This window comes from Bufo gargarizans, chromosome 3 (assembly GCF_014858855.1).
Source record: "Bufo gargarizans isolate SCDJY-AF-19 chromosome 3, ASM1485885v1, whole genome shotgun sequence".
Classification (NCBI taxonomy): Eukaryota; Metazoa; Chordata; class Amphibia; order Anura; family Bufonidae; genus Bufo; species Bufo gargarizans.
In genome coordinates, this window is record NC_058082.1 from 168766358 (window position 1) to 168780004 (window position 13647).

Genomic DNA, 13647 nt, shown 5'->3' on the forward strand with positions numbered 1-13647 from the left:
TGATGGCACAGCGTGCAATCTACTCAGGTCTTGTCGTCAGCACATTGTTTGAAGAAGTGCCATGCCAGGGAACTCCTTGAAGCTGCCTTTGGGGTGCTCGGTCCCAGATGGTGGCGGTCAGTAGCAGGCGGAGTCTCTTGGCGGCGGGTGTTCTGCTTTTGCCCACTGCTCCCTCTTTTGCTACGCTGTTGGCTCGGTCTCACCACTGCCTCTTCCTCCGAACTGTGAAAGTCAGTGGCACGACCATCATTCCATGTGGGGTCTAGGACCTCATCGTCCCCTGCATCGTCTTCCACCCAGTCTTGATCCCTGACCTCCTGTTCAGTCTGCACACTGCAGAAAGACGCAGCAGTTGGCACCTGTGTTTCGTCATCATCAGAGACATGCTGAGGTGGTATTCCCATGTCCTCATCATCAGGAAACATAAGTGGTTGTGCGTCAGTGCATTCTATGTCTTCCACCGCTGGGGAAGGGCTAGGTGGATGCCCTTGGGAAACCCTGCCAGCGGAATCTTCAAACAGCATAAGAGACTGCTGCATAACTTGCGGCTCAGACAGTGTCCCTGGTATGCATGGGGGTGATGTGACAGACTAATGGGCTTGGTTTTCAGGCGCCATCTGTGCGCTTTCTGCAGAAGACTGGGTGGGAGATAATGTGAACGTGCTGGATCCACTGTCGGCCACCCAATTGACTAATGCCTGTACCTGCTCAGGCCTTACTATCCTTAGAACGGCATTGGGCCCCACCAAATATCGCTGTAAATTATGGCGGCTACTGGGACCTGAGGTAGTTGGTACACTAGGACGTGTGGCTGTGGCAGAACGGCCACGTCCTCTCCCAGCACCAGAGGGTCCACTAACACCACCACGACCATGTCCGCGTCCGCGTCCCTTACTAGATGTTTTCCTCATTGTTACCGTTCACCACAATAAGAAAAATATTTTTTGGCCCAATGTATTGAATTCAAATTCAGGCCTTTTTTTTACAGACACCTAACACTATCTGGCTATCTATTTAGGTACCGTATTACACTAATACAGGCACAGCAGTAACGACAGATTTAGCTGGATATAAATTTGAGGCCTATTATTTAGGCGCTGGGTGACAGGTATAGGTTTACTGACAGAATTAGACTTGGAAATGCACAGTAGCGTGTGTGTGAAGTTATTCAGAAGGACCCTATGTGCACCTTGAATCTTATATATCCTTTTAGGGATAGATTTAAAATAGCTCTGATACAGCAGAAACCACTAAATTAGGAAATTGCTAAATTGGGAATTGTATTTCAACCCAGAACAAAAAATGTGCTTTGACGGACACTAAATAACTTGACCAGCCACAGCAGTACAGCAGTAACGACAGATTTAGCTGGATATAAATTTGAGGCCTAGTATTTACTCGCTGGGTGACAGGTATAGGTTTACTGACAGAATTAGACTTGGAAATGCACAGTAGCGTGTCTGTGAAGTTATTCAGAATGACCCTATGTGCACCTTGAATCTAAGATACCCTTTTAGGGATAGATTTAAAATAGCTCTGATACAGCAGAAACCACTAAATTAGGAAATTGCTAAATTGGGAATTGTATTTCAACCCAGAACAAAAACTGTGCTTTGACGGACACTAAATAACTTGACCAGCCACAGCAGTACAGCAGTAACGACAGATTTAGCTGGATATAAATTTGAGGCCTAGTATTTAGGCGCTGGGTGACAGGTATAGGTTTACTGACAGAATTAGACTTAGAAATGCACAGTAGCGTGTGTGTGAAGTTATTCAGAATGACCCTATGTGCACCTTGAATCTAATATACCCTTTTAGGGATAGATTTAAAATAGCTCTGATACAGCAGAAACCACTAAATTAGGAAATTGCTAAATTGGGAATTGTATTTCAACCCAGAACAAAAACTGTGCTTTGACGGACACTAAATAACTTGACCAGCCACAGCAGTACGGCAGTAACGACAGATTTAGCTGGATATAAATTTGAGGCCTATTATTTAGGCGCTGGGTGACAGGTATACGTTTACTGACAGAATTAGACTGGGATATGGCCAAAAAATAACCACACTATTGATGGTTAAATGCACTTGGTGTGACAGCTTGACCAACCACACTATTGAGGGTTAAATGCACTTGGTGACAGGCTCAGCTTGCCCCTGATGTAGTATATGGCCAAAAAATAACCACACTATTGCTGGTTAAATGCACTTGGTGTGACAGCTTGACCCTGATGTAGGATTTAGCCAAAAAACAACCACACCATTGAGGGTTAAATGCACTTGGTGACAAGCTCAGCTTGCCCCTGATGTAGTATATGGCCAAAAAATAACCACACTATTGCTGGTTAAATGCACTTGGTGTGACAGCTTGACCCTGATGTAGGATTTAGCCAAAAAACAACCACACCATTGAGGGTTAAATGCACTTGGTGGCATCTTGTGCTGGCACACCACAAGACACAAAATGGCCGCCGATCACCCCAGAAAAAAGTGACTGAAAAACGCTCTGGGCAGCCTAAAAACAGTGAGCAATTCAATAGCAGCAGTTCAATCATCCACAGCTGCAGATCGATCTCTGAATGAAGTCTTTTGGAGGAGTTAATCACTGCCTAATCTCGCCCTAACGTCGCAGCTGCAACCTCTCCCTATGCTGATCAGAGCAGAGTGACGGGCGGCGCTATGTGACTCCATCTTAAATAGAGGCTGGGTCACATGGTGCTCTGGCCAATCACAGCCATGCCAATAGTAGGCATGGCTGTGACGGCCTCTTGGGGCAAGTAGTATGACGCTTGTTGATTGGCTGCTTTGCAGCCTTTCAAAAAGCGCCAAGAAAGCGACGAACAGCGAACCCGAACCCGGACTTTTACGAAAATGTCTGGGTTCGGGTCCGTGTCACGGACACCCCAAAATTCGGTACGAACCCGAACTATACAGTTCGGGTTCGCTCATCCCTACCTGTAGCTCCTCTGGCTGATCCTGCTCCTCCTCTCCTGTCACCTGTGTATAAAAACCACCCATTTCGCTACACATTGCTTGTGCTTCATTGTCCTCCTCCTCCTCCAGTTCAGCCCCCACAGGGCTCAAGTTGCTGTGACATCTAGGCGCCACATCTCCAGTCCCTTGACCAGCCAGACTTACCAGCATCTGTTCTAGGACATGAATCAGTGGAATGACGTTATTCATCCCATAGTCCTGGCGACTGAAAAATAACGTGGCCTCCTAAAAGAGCCTGAGCAAACGGCAAGTGTCACACATGAGCTGCCACTGGCTGACATCGAAGTTACAAAGGGGTGTACTCCTATCTGCTTGGATCATCAAGAAATCGCTTATGGCCTTTCTCTGTTCGTATAGTATATGGAGGGTAACATATGGAGGGTAAAATTCCAACGGGTGGAAACGTCGCATATCAGCCTATGTTGGGGGATGCCGTTCTGCCGCTGCAGCTCAAGGAGGGTGTGCTTTGCGGTGTACGAGTGGCTTTAGTGCATGAGAAGTTTCCTGGCCATTTTTAGGATGTCTTGCAGATGGGTAGAAGACTTCAGGAGCCCCTTGACAACCAGATTGAACATGTGTGCCATGCAGGGCGCATGGCTCAGCATTCCTTGACGCAGCGCCGACACCATGTTCTTCCCATTGTCGGTCACCTTGGTTCCGATTTTGAGTTGTCATGGAGAAAGCCTGGATTCGATTTCTTGATGAAAAACACAGAGTAGTTCCTCCGCTGTATGACTCCATTTGCCCAGGCAAACGAGGTGCAGAACAGCATGACACCGCTGTGCCCTGTACCTGTTGTTTGCTGGAGGGGCACTGTGAATTGTCTCTGCAGTGGAGGCTGAGGACATGGTAGAGGATGAGGAGGCAGAGGCGGACATTGTTGCAGGACCAACAGCGTGAGAACGTGGAGGTAGAAGCGGCGTCACCTGACAAAGTTTCTGTTGTGGCTGTGCGGCAGATCCAGGAAGGGGGCAACGGGGCAATTGCCCCCCCCCCCGAGCTGGCGGCGGGCGGCGGCAGCGGGGCACAGGGAGATGAGCGCTTCCATTGTGGAAGCGCTCATCTCCAGTCATCTGTATCGCAGTCCTCAGGACAGCGATACAGATGCCTGCCTGTGCTGCGGCAGGGAAGGGAGAGGCGTGTCCCTTTCCCTTCCTCTGATAGGCTGCTGGCCTAGTGCCTGCAGCCTATCAGAGGCCGGCGGCGCGATGACGTCATCACGCCGCCTGAGCCATACAGCGTGGGACACAGGCCTGAAGAGGCCTGCATCGCATCGCTGACATGGAGGTAAGTATGTGTGTTTTTTTTTCCTTCATTATATACAATATTTTTACTGGCACCTGGGGGCGGCTATGACTGGCAAAGGGGGGGCTATTACTGGCAAAGGGGGGGGCTATTACTGGCAAAGGGGGGGCTATTACTGGCAAAGGGGGGGGCTATTACTGGCAAAGGGGGGGGGCTATTACTGGCAAAGGGGGGGGCTATTACTGGCAAAGGGGGGGCTGTTATTACTGGCAAAGGGGGGGCTGTTATTACTGGCAAAGGGGGGGCTGTTATTACTGGCAAAGGGGGGGCTGTTATTACTGGCAAATGGGGGCTCTTATTACTGGGGGCTGTTATTACTGGAGGCTCTTATTACTGGCTCAGAGAGGCTGTTATTACTGGCACAGAGGGGCTCTTATTACTGGGGGCTGTTATTAATGGCACAGAGGGGCTCTTATTACTGGGGGCTGTTATTACTGGCACAGAGGGGCTCTTATTACTGGGGGCTGTTATTACTGGCACAGAGGGGCTATTACTGGCACCGGGGGGGCTGCTATTACTGGCACCGGGGGCTGCTATTACTGGCACAGGGTGGCTATTATTACTGGCACATGATTGGGGGCACTATAGGGGCATCTACTGAGGCCACAAAGAAGGGGTATTTTATATGGGCTCTCTGTACAGTACAATTTTATACTGGGACACATTATGGTGGGTACTATGGGGAAGGGGGGAGAGGAGTACTATGGGGTCATCTACGGGGGGCACTAAGAAGGGGTATTTTATACTTGCAAATTATGGGGGACACTGAGGGCATCTACTGGAGCATTTTATACTGGTACATTATGGGGGGCACTAGGAGGAAGGAGGGTGTGGAGGACTATGGGGTCATTTACTAGGGGCACTATATAGGGGTATTTTATACTGGCACATTATGGGGACATTAGCTCAACTGGGGGCATTACAAGGGGGTATTTTTTGCACTGTCACATTATAAGGAGAATTATTACTACTGGGGGGGGGCATTATGGTGGGCTTTATTACTCCCCCATGGTATGACCCCCTAGTAGCAGCACCAGCCTCTCCCTGCTCCGCTATTCCTCTGCCCCTTCTCCAAATACTTATTATGAAATCTTTCTCATTAGGATAAAACACATCAGCTCCGCCGAGCCCCCGGCCAAAGTGTGGAAGTGGCGTCCGAGATCCCGAAGGGCCAAGCCAAGTAACTGTAAGTGTTCATGTGAAATATGATTGTTATACACATATAGCATACACTGTGGAGTCTGTTCTATAGGCACCATTGTTTTGTGGCGGCGGACAGAAAATAATCTGAAAGTGCCCCTCCCGAGACCAGGCTCTGGATCCGCCACTGCTGTGCGGGAACACGTCGGCGCTGCCATGCACTTTGGCAGACATCGACAGGCTTAAGGACTGGCCCACCTTCTGTTTTACATACATGTGCATGGCTGGTACTGCCTTTTTGGCAAAGAAATGATGGTTTGGGACTCTCCACCTCGGCTCGGCACAAGCCATCAGTTCTCTGAAATGTGCAGTCCACCACTTGGAAAGGGAGGGACTGCAGCACCAGCAACTTGGCCAGGAGCACATTTAGCTTCTGCGCGGTTGGATGAGTGCACATATACTATTGTCTCTTGGCAATCGCTTTCGTGATCAATTGCTGACAGAATGACTGACGAGGAGTAGAAGGAGGAGCAGTAGCATCAGAACCAGCAGATGATGGGAAGGACAGACAGCTCCCTTCGGCTGAGGTGATGGAGCCTTGACTGCCTGAAATCGGGTGCGTGCCACTGGGTGATGCAGTGGTTGCTGCGGCAGACTGGACATATATGGATGCAGGGCCATGGTGCCAACATTGGCACCCTGGCCACGCTTCACCTTCTGCCCACAGATTCTACAAATGGCCATGTTCACCTCCTCCGGCAGCTTAATAAAAATCAGCTACACCGCTGAGTAGGTGATTTTAGGCTACTTTCACACTTGCGGCAGTGTGATCCGGCGGGCAGTTCCGTCGTCGGAACTGGCCGCCGGATCCGCCGATCTGCTGCTGCCTGAAAGCATTTGTGAGACGGATCCGGATGCGGATCACAAATGCATTGCAAGGACGGATCCGTCTCTCCGCTTGTCATGCGGACCGACGGATCCGTCTTGTACATTTTTCTCATTTTTACCGATCTGCGCATGCGCATGCCGGAACGACGGATCCGGCATTCTGGTATTCTGAATGCCGGATCCGGCGCTAATACATTCCTATGGGAAAAAATGCCGGATCCGGCGTTCAGGCATGTCTTCAGTTTTTTTTGGCCGGAGAGAAAACCATAATATGCTGCGGTTTTCTCTTTTGCCTGATCAGTCAAAACGACTGAACTGAAGACATCCTGATGCAAACTGAACGGATTACTCTCCATTCAGAATGCATGGGGATATGCCTGATCAGTTCTTTTCCGGTATAGAGCCCCTGTGACGGAACTCTATGCCGGAAAAGAAAAACGCTAGTGTGAAAGTAACCTTACCCCCAACACACCGCACTGATTGACTGCTACTGCCGTGACCCCCTGCATCACTACTTTCTGGGCAGGTAGGCTCCTGCAAAGCTGATGGTCTACCATGGGTACGTTTGGCTCACGACCTCCCACTGCTGCTACCCTGCTGACTCTCGACCACGCTAGCGACTTGCTGGCTCCACCACTGTCTCACAGGCAAGCTGCCACCATCTTCTCCCGATGATGATGAAGCCCCTAGTTCACCCGGCTCTCAAGTGCCATCAGCTTCATCATCATCATCAAGTACTGTCCTCAATGGTCTCTGGGTCAGGAGCCTGACCGCTCACAACACCAGCTACCATGCTACTCTCCTCATCACTACTTGCCCGCCTACTGGAGGTAGCGGTGGATGTCTCCTCCACATCTTGGTTGGCCAGTAGCTTCTGACCGTCATCTAGTAGCTCGTCCTCGCTGTATAGTGGAGCTGAGCCCACATCATATAATACTTCTCTGGCGAGGGAACAGAAAAGGACAGTGGCAGGTGAGGGCACAGGGCCTGCTCCCGGGGCATGCCAACTAAGGGTTATGTCTGACGAACCCACCGACTCTTGGCTGCGGGTGTCTAATGTCACTTGGGACGAAGTTGATTACCAAGTCAACCATTCAAGAACCACTGGGTTGATGGTCAAGACACGACGGCTAGATGACACCGGGAGCTCAGGCCTCTCGCTGCGACTCTTGCTGCCATTCCCCCTTATTCTGCTGCGACCAGTGCCTGCGCCAGAAACATTTAGGCCTCTGCCACTCCCCTGTGCAGGGCCTGGCACTTCTTAGTCTGACATACTGTTAGATCAAATAAATAAATAGGAAATTAAAACATCCCAAAAATTTCTATAATTTTCTCACTTCACCACACATTGGCTAATAAGCCCTTTTTTTCCCTCTAATAAACACCAAAGAAGGCTTTAGAACATATAACTGCACCACTGAATGGCAACTAGGCCATTACTTTTTTCCACTTATACACGCCACAAAAGGCTTTAGAACATATAACTGCACTGCTGAATGGCAAATAAGATATATTTTCGCCACTAATACATGCCAAATAGAGCTTTAGAACTTTTAACTGCACCGCTGAACAGCAAATAATATCTATTTTTGTGCCACTAATGCACGCCAAAAAGGGCTTTAGAACACATAACTGCACCGCTGAAGGCAAATAAATATTTTTTTGCCACTTATACACGCCAAAAAGGGCTGTAATTTTCTCACTTCACCACTCTAATAAGCCCATTTTCCCACTAATACATGCCAAAAAATGGTTTAGAACATATAACTGCACTGCACAAGGGCAAAAAAGACATATAAGTATTTCCTTGTAATAAACCCTGTTAATGGCTGTTTTAAATAGCACTTGCACACCAATAACAAGAAGGGTTTGCTGGAATTACAGAGCTGTATAATGGCAATTTGGATCCCCAGTCAGTGCAGCAAGGTGTAATAGGTTTGTTCCTATTACCCAGGCTGTAAACTCTAAACCCTACTGAACCCTGTTCTGCTTCAATACTGTGGAATGATTCCTCCCTATCCTTTCCCTGAACTTCTATACAGCAAAATAAAAGTTTAAGTCTTTCCTAGCACTTTCCCTGGCACCTGCTGACGTCTCTCCCTGCACTAAGTACACTGGAAAATGGATGAATCCAAGATAGCTGAGGCTATGTAAGGGGGTGTGATATCACAGGGCTGGCTGTCTGCTGATTGGCTGCATGCATGGGATTATGGGTGATCCCTCGTTCCCAGAATTCCCTGCTCCATGTCCTAACATGTGCAGCAGCCATTTTAGGAATAAATGCGATTCGGTGAGAATCAAATTTTCCCTGAAACTCATATCGAATTCCACTTCGTCAACTTCGATTCGCTCATCTCTAATCACAGCATCAGTTGTTACATCCATATTAGCCTTTGTCAACTATGCTCTGGATGGGATGAGAGAGTGCTGGGATTAGCTGTTTCCTAAAAAAAGACTGGGGATGCATGCCTTCCATGCTGACTAGACCTTCTACTTGAGTTACAATTGTAGATAGACACAACCCTAATTAATAACTGTTGTAACTTGTGTCTTTTATTGAGCACAGTCAGTAAACATCCACAGTGCAGGGAGAAAAAGATTTTAACAACCTGTAGATCCAAAATTAGCAGCCGTCACCTCCACCGAATTTTTCAGGCAGCAGTAAATGCAATTTTTCACAATGTTGAGGAGGAATTTTAGACAATGCAAATATGTTTCAGTTGATCATTATATCTTGGATGGCTTGTATACAAAGCCCTGTACACGGCCACAGCATCATGATTGGAGTAAAGTCTTTTTCACCTCTATTGGTATTAGCCGTTGTGCTCTTAAGGTGATCTTCATAATTTGTTTACTCCTAAGGGCTCATGCACACGGATGTCATCTCTATTTTTTGCGTTTCTGTTTTTCACTGACTCCAAAATACATACAGTCATGTGCATGAGCCCTAAGGAGAGCAATAACGACCCTGAATTTTCTCCATTGATATGTAGATAATGTCTCTATAACATGCCGTCTGAGGTCTTCTGAAAGTTGTTGCATGGATGCATGGCTTTGTGTGCATTTATTTAATTGGCAAACTGTATGTTAAGAATGTGTGAAATATTCAGTGTTTTTAAGGCAGAAACACATGGAAACTAACTATACCTGTGGGCAGAGCGGCGCCCAGGGGTCCCCCTGCACTTACTAGTATGCCTGGCCGCCGCTCCGGTGTCTCAGCTCCGTCTGTTGTATTGGACTGATTTTTTGTAGGAGGCGTGTCCCTTGCTGCAGTGCTGGCAAATCGCAGCACACAGCTCATAGACTGGTTATGAGCTGTGCGCTGCGATTGGCCAGCACTGCAGCAAGGGACACGCCTCCTACAAAAAATCAGTCCAATACAACAGACGGAGCGCAGACACCGGAGCCTATACCGGGCGAACGGAGCGGCGCCCAGGCATACTAGTAAGTGCAGGGGGACCCCTGGGCACCGCTCTGCCACAGGTATAGTTAGTTTTTAGTTTGTATACGAGTGAAAGGTCCTCTTTAAGAGGTTCAACATTTTGTTCAGGCACCTGTTTGACAGCAGCAGAAAATAGATCATCTAGGGAGTCTTTGGCTGACATTGTAAATTCCGCAACTATTGTACATAAGTCACATTTAAGAACTTTACAGAAAATTGTAATATATATATATTTTTTTATTATTATTTTTTTTTGTGGCAGTCTACTTTCCATTTTTATGAAAACATAAGATGGCAGAAAGGGTAAGAAAGAGGTAAACTAACAAGAAAAGACGCAAACTGTATTACAATACTGTAGTTTTGATTTGTTTCATCTTTTGACATTAATGGATTTTTATTGAATAACTGCAATATAGATCTTTCTTGTTAATGTCACAATTGATGTTCACTTTTCAGCTTTTATTACCTATAAATGGCTACAATACTTACATACAAATATATATTGCATGTTTTATCTTTTTCTGCACTACTTTTTTAATATATATTTATCAATAGTGTAATTCTTGCATCTCCAGATACTATCTAATGGGTAATAAAGAATTCACATAGACAACCCCACAGCATAAAAATGATCCCCCACTTCTAGCTGATTGCATTACAATGGCCAAGTGTCTCCATTATGCAAATGGATATCTTCCCTTCTGCTCAGCACACTATCAAATAAAATGCTACAGGACAGTATTGATTTGCACTAGGGACCAATCATTATAACAATGTAATGACATACAATGTAATGAGCTTCCTGAGCAATAGCTTCATCCTGTATTTACCTCCTCCAAAAGGTCTTTTCAGGTTATTTCCAGTCTACTCAATAAAAAAAATGTAATGTCACTTTTCAGCCCACATTTGCTCCTTATAATGATGGGCTGATTCCAAGCCCAGTTTCATTAACTTTTTGACCCTGTAATTGATTGGTTTTATCCAAAACCTGAAATGATATCCTGACATTTCAAGTTCATCTGCTGCTGTGAACTTCTCAGTAATTGCGATTTGCCAGCACTGCAGCAAGGGACACGCCTCCTACAAAAAATCAGTCCAATACAACAGACGGAGCTGAGACACCGGAGCGGCGGCCAGGCATACTAGTAAGTGCAGGGGGACCCCTGGGCGCCGCTCTGCCCACAGGTATAGTTAGTTTCCATGTGTTTCTGCCTTAAAAACACTGAATATTTCACACATTCTTAACATACATGTTCTATTTTTTTGCGGTGTGGAGGCACGGACAGAAACACCACGGAAGCACTCCGTAGTGTTTCCATGGGCTTCCGCACTGCATATCCCGGATTGCGGACCCATTAAAGTGAGCGCCCGTGTATTGTGGACCCATCATGTGCAAGCTGCAATACGGCCACGGCTGGGCAATGGCCGTGTGTATGAGGCCTAAGGGTGTTATTCTGGCAGCCCCCTGGTCTTTTAACCCCTATACAGGTATCAGGAAACACCAGGCTGCTATATCTTGGAGTAGTTTCTGTTCATTGGATTATGACCCACAGGGCTTGAGAGGCACCAATGTAGAACACCAAGGGATCAGGCAAAACAGTAGTCAGGAACAAGTCATGGTCAGGGCTGATATACAGTCCAAAAATTAGGGCAAATAGAAGAAAAGCTCCAGCACCACGATGGACATTGTGAAAATGCCGGTCTTTATTGTCACCAAAATTCAGGTAAAATACAGCAATCAAAACACTGGTGCCCACCGGTTCCCAAGATCTACGCGTTTCGAACAGTCGTGTTCTTAGTCATGATCCAGTTTAGGGCAGCAAGGCATCAATACAAGAAACAGGCTGAAATCAGGTCAAGTAGTAAAGGGTCAAATACGGTTAAGGCCTCATGCACACAACCGTATTTTGTTTCCGTGTCCGTTTTTTTGCGGATAGGATGCGGACCCATTCATTTCAATGGGTCCGCAAAAAACGCGGACAGCACACCGCATCAGTATATCCGTTCCGTTGCTCCGCAAAAAAAATAGTGCATGTCCTATTTTTTTCTAGTTTGCAGACAAGGATAGGCATTATTACAATGGATCCGCAAAAAAAAACGGATCTGCAAAAAAAACGGATGCCATACGGAACGTTATCCTTTTTTTTGCAGATACGCAATTTGCGGACCACAAAACACATACGGACGTGTGCATGTAGCCTAACAGGCAGAGGTTGGCATACATGCATGCACACAGTGCTTTGCACTTTTGCAGGGACTAGCTAGCTGTGTTCAGGATCATAAACCTGACAGGTAGGAAAAAAGGCTTTTAAGCTCAGTGTTCTGAAGTAACTTGTTGATCTAATAGGACGGTGGCCATTTTATTACCCTAATGATTGTTCCCCAGACAAAATTAGCTATTATCACTAATGAAAGGTATGTTAGAATATATTTATAATAAAGTAATATTTAATGACATGCCTGGTTTAATAGCTTCATGCGTTCCCCATGTAATAACAATACTGGAGCATCTATTCTTATGGCTTTATGTTGTGCCATTCCTTTATTATTTCTACTAGACGTTATGAATGAATTGCTAGCAGTCTGCAGTAAGGGTACAGAGGGGAGGTAACCAGTTGGGGGTGTGGTGTACCTTACAGACTCACTCTATACAATCAGTGCTGCCATTTTCAGACTTTGGAGGTACAAACCTCCAACTTATTACCACTCCTTTGTACCCTTACTGCAGACTGCTAGTAATTCATTCATAACTTCTAGCAGAAATAACAAAGGAATGGTACAACATATAGAGTCAAAAGAATAGATGTTCCAGAATTGTTATTACCGTACATAGGGAATGCAAGTACCTATTAAAACAGACATGGCAGGAGCGGTGAAAGGTCCTCTTTAAGTATTTTCAGTCATTTTAATTTTCTTAATTCCCAGAGACTGTTGAAAAGATGCCATTACAGAACTGGCGAGCAGAAACATTTCCTAGACATGAACATCTTCTGCATTTTGTGACGAATCTTCTTGTATGCAAACTTTGCTGTGTTTACAATACTTCTAAGGGTCTACTCTAACCCTAATTTTATTCATCCTCACATGCACAGCACCTCATAAACAACTTCAAGCAATGTTATGTCCGGAAGATGGAAGTTAGTTAAGAGATCATGTATTATTGGAGCTTGTGTAGCAATCAAACACAACTCCTGCAAATGACTACAAAAAATACTTATGTAGAAACTGTACAAAAGCAATCCATGAGTTGGTTTCTAATATCTTTTCTCTTATCTCACCTTTCTTGTCTGGAACAATGCACCGTTTAAGAGCAATTTGTTTCTTGCCCATATGCAGATCAGCAGTGTATATTCTCTCTCCTTTCTCTTGGTGACTTTCAGTACTCTGTGTTCATGCATTAATCAATTCTGGTGCCAGGGCTATTTTTAGAGGCACAACTGTACATTAGATGTTGCTATGCTCCCTGCATCTTGCTCCAGTGCCCTTGCCTGTGTATGGGGTGTGCTGCTTGGGCTGCATTTTCCAGCATCCGGAGATTTGCAGGTGATGATGAAGATCACACCAGTGGCACTGCATGTAAATCTTATTTAACAGCTACTATCAAATCCCCATCCTAAACATAAAAAGAACCATTACAGCTGCTTGTAAGAAGTGTAAACCACAGCTGATCTGCTCTTTAACTTTCACTGAGTTTTTTTATGCTTGCTTTTTTTTTTCTCCTGATGCTAAAAGGAGCTGAGAGAGTGAAGTGAGTCAATTAATAAATGAAGACATTAAGCAATCCATTTTTGCAGTCTTGTGTGCAAGGGTGGGTAGGCTGTTCTGTAATGGGAAGATTAATGTGATGCGCTGATGTATGGTAATGTGCTATAGT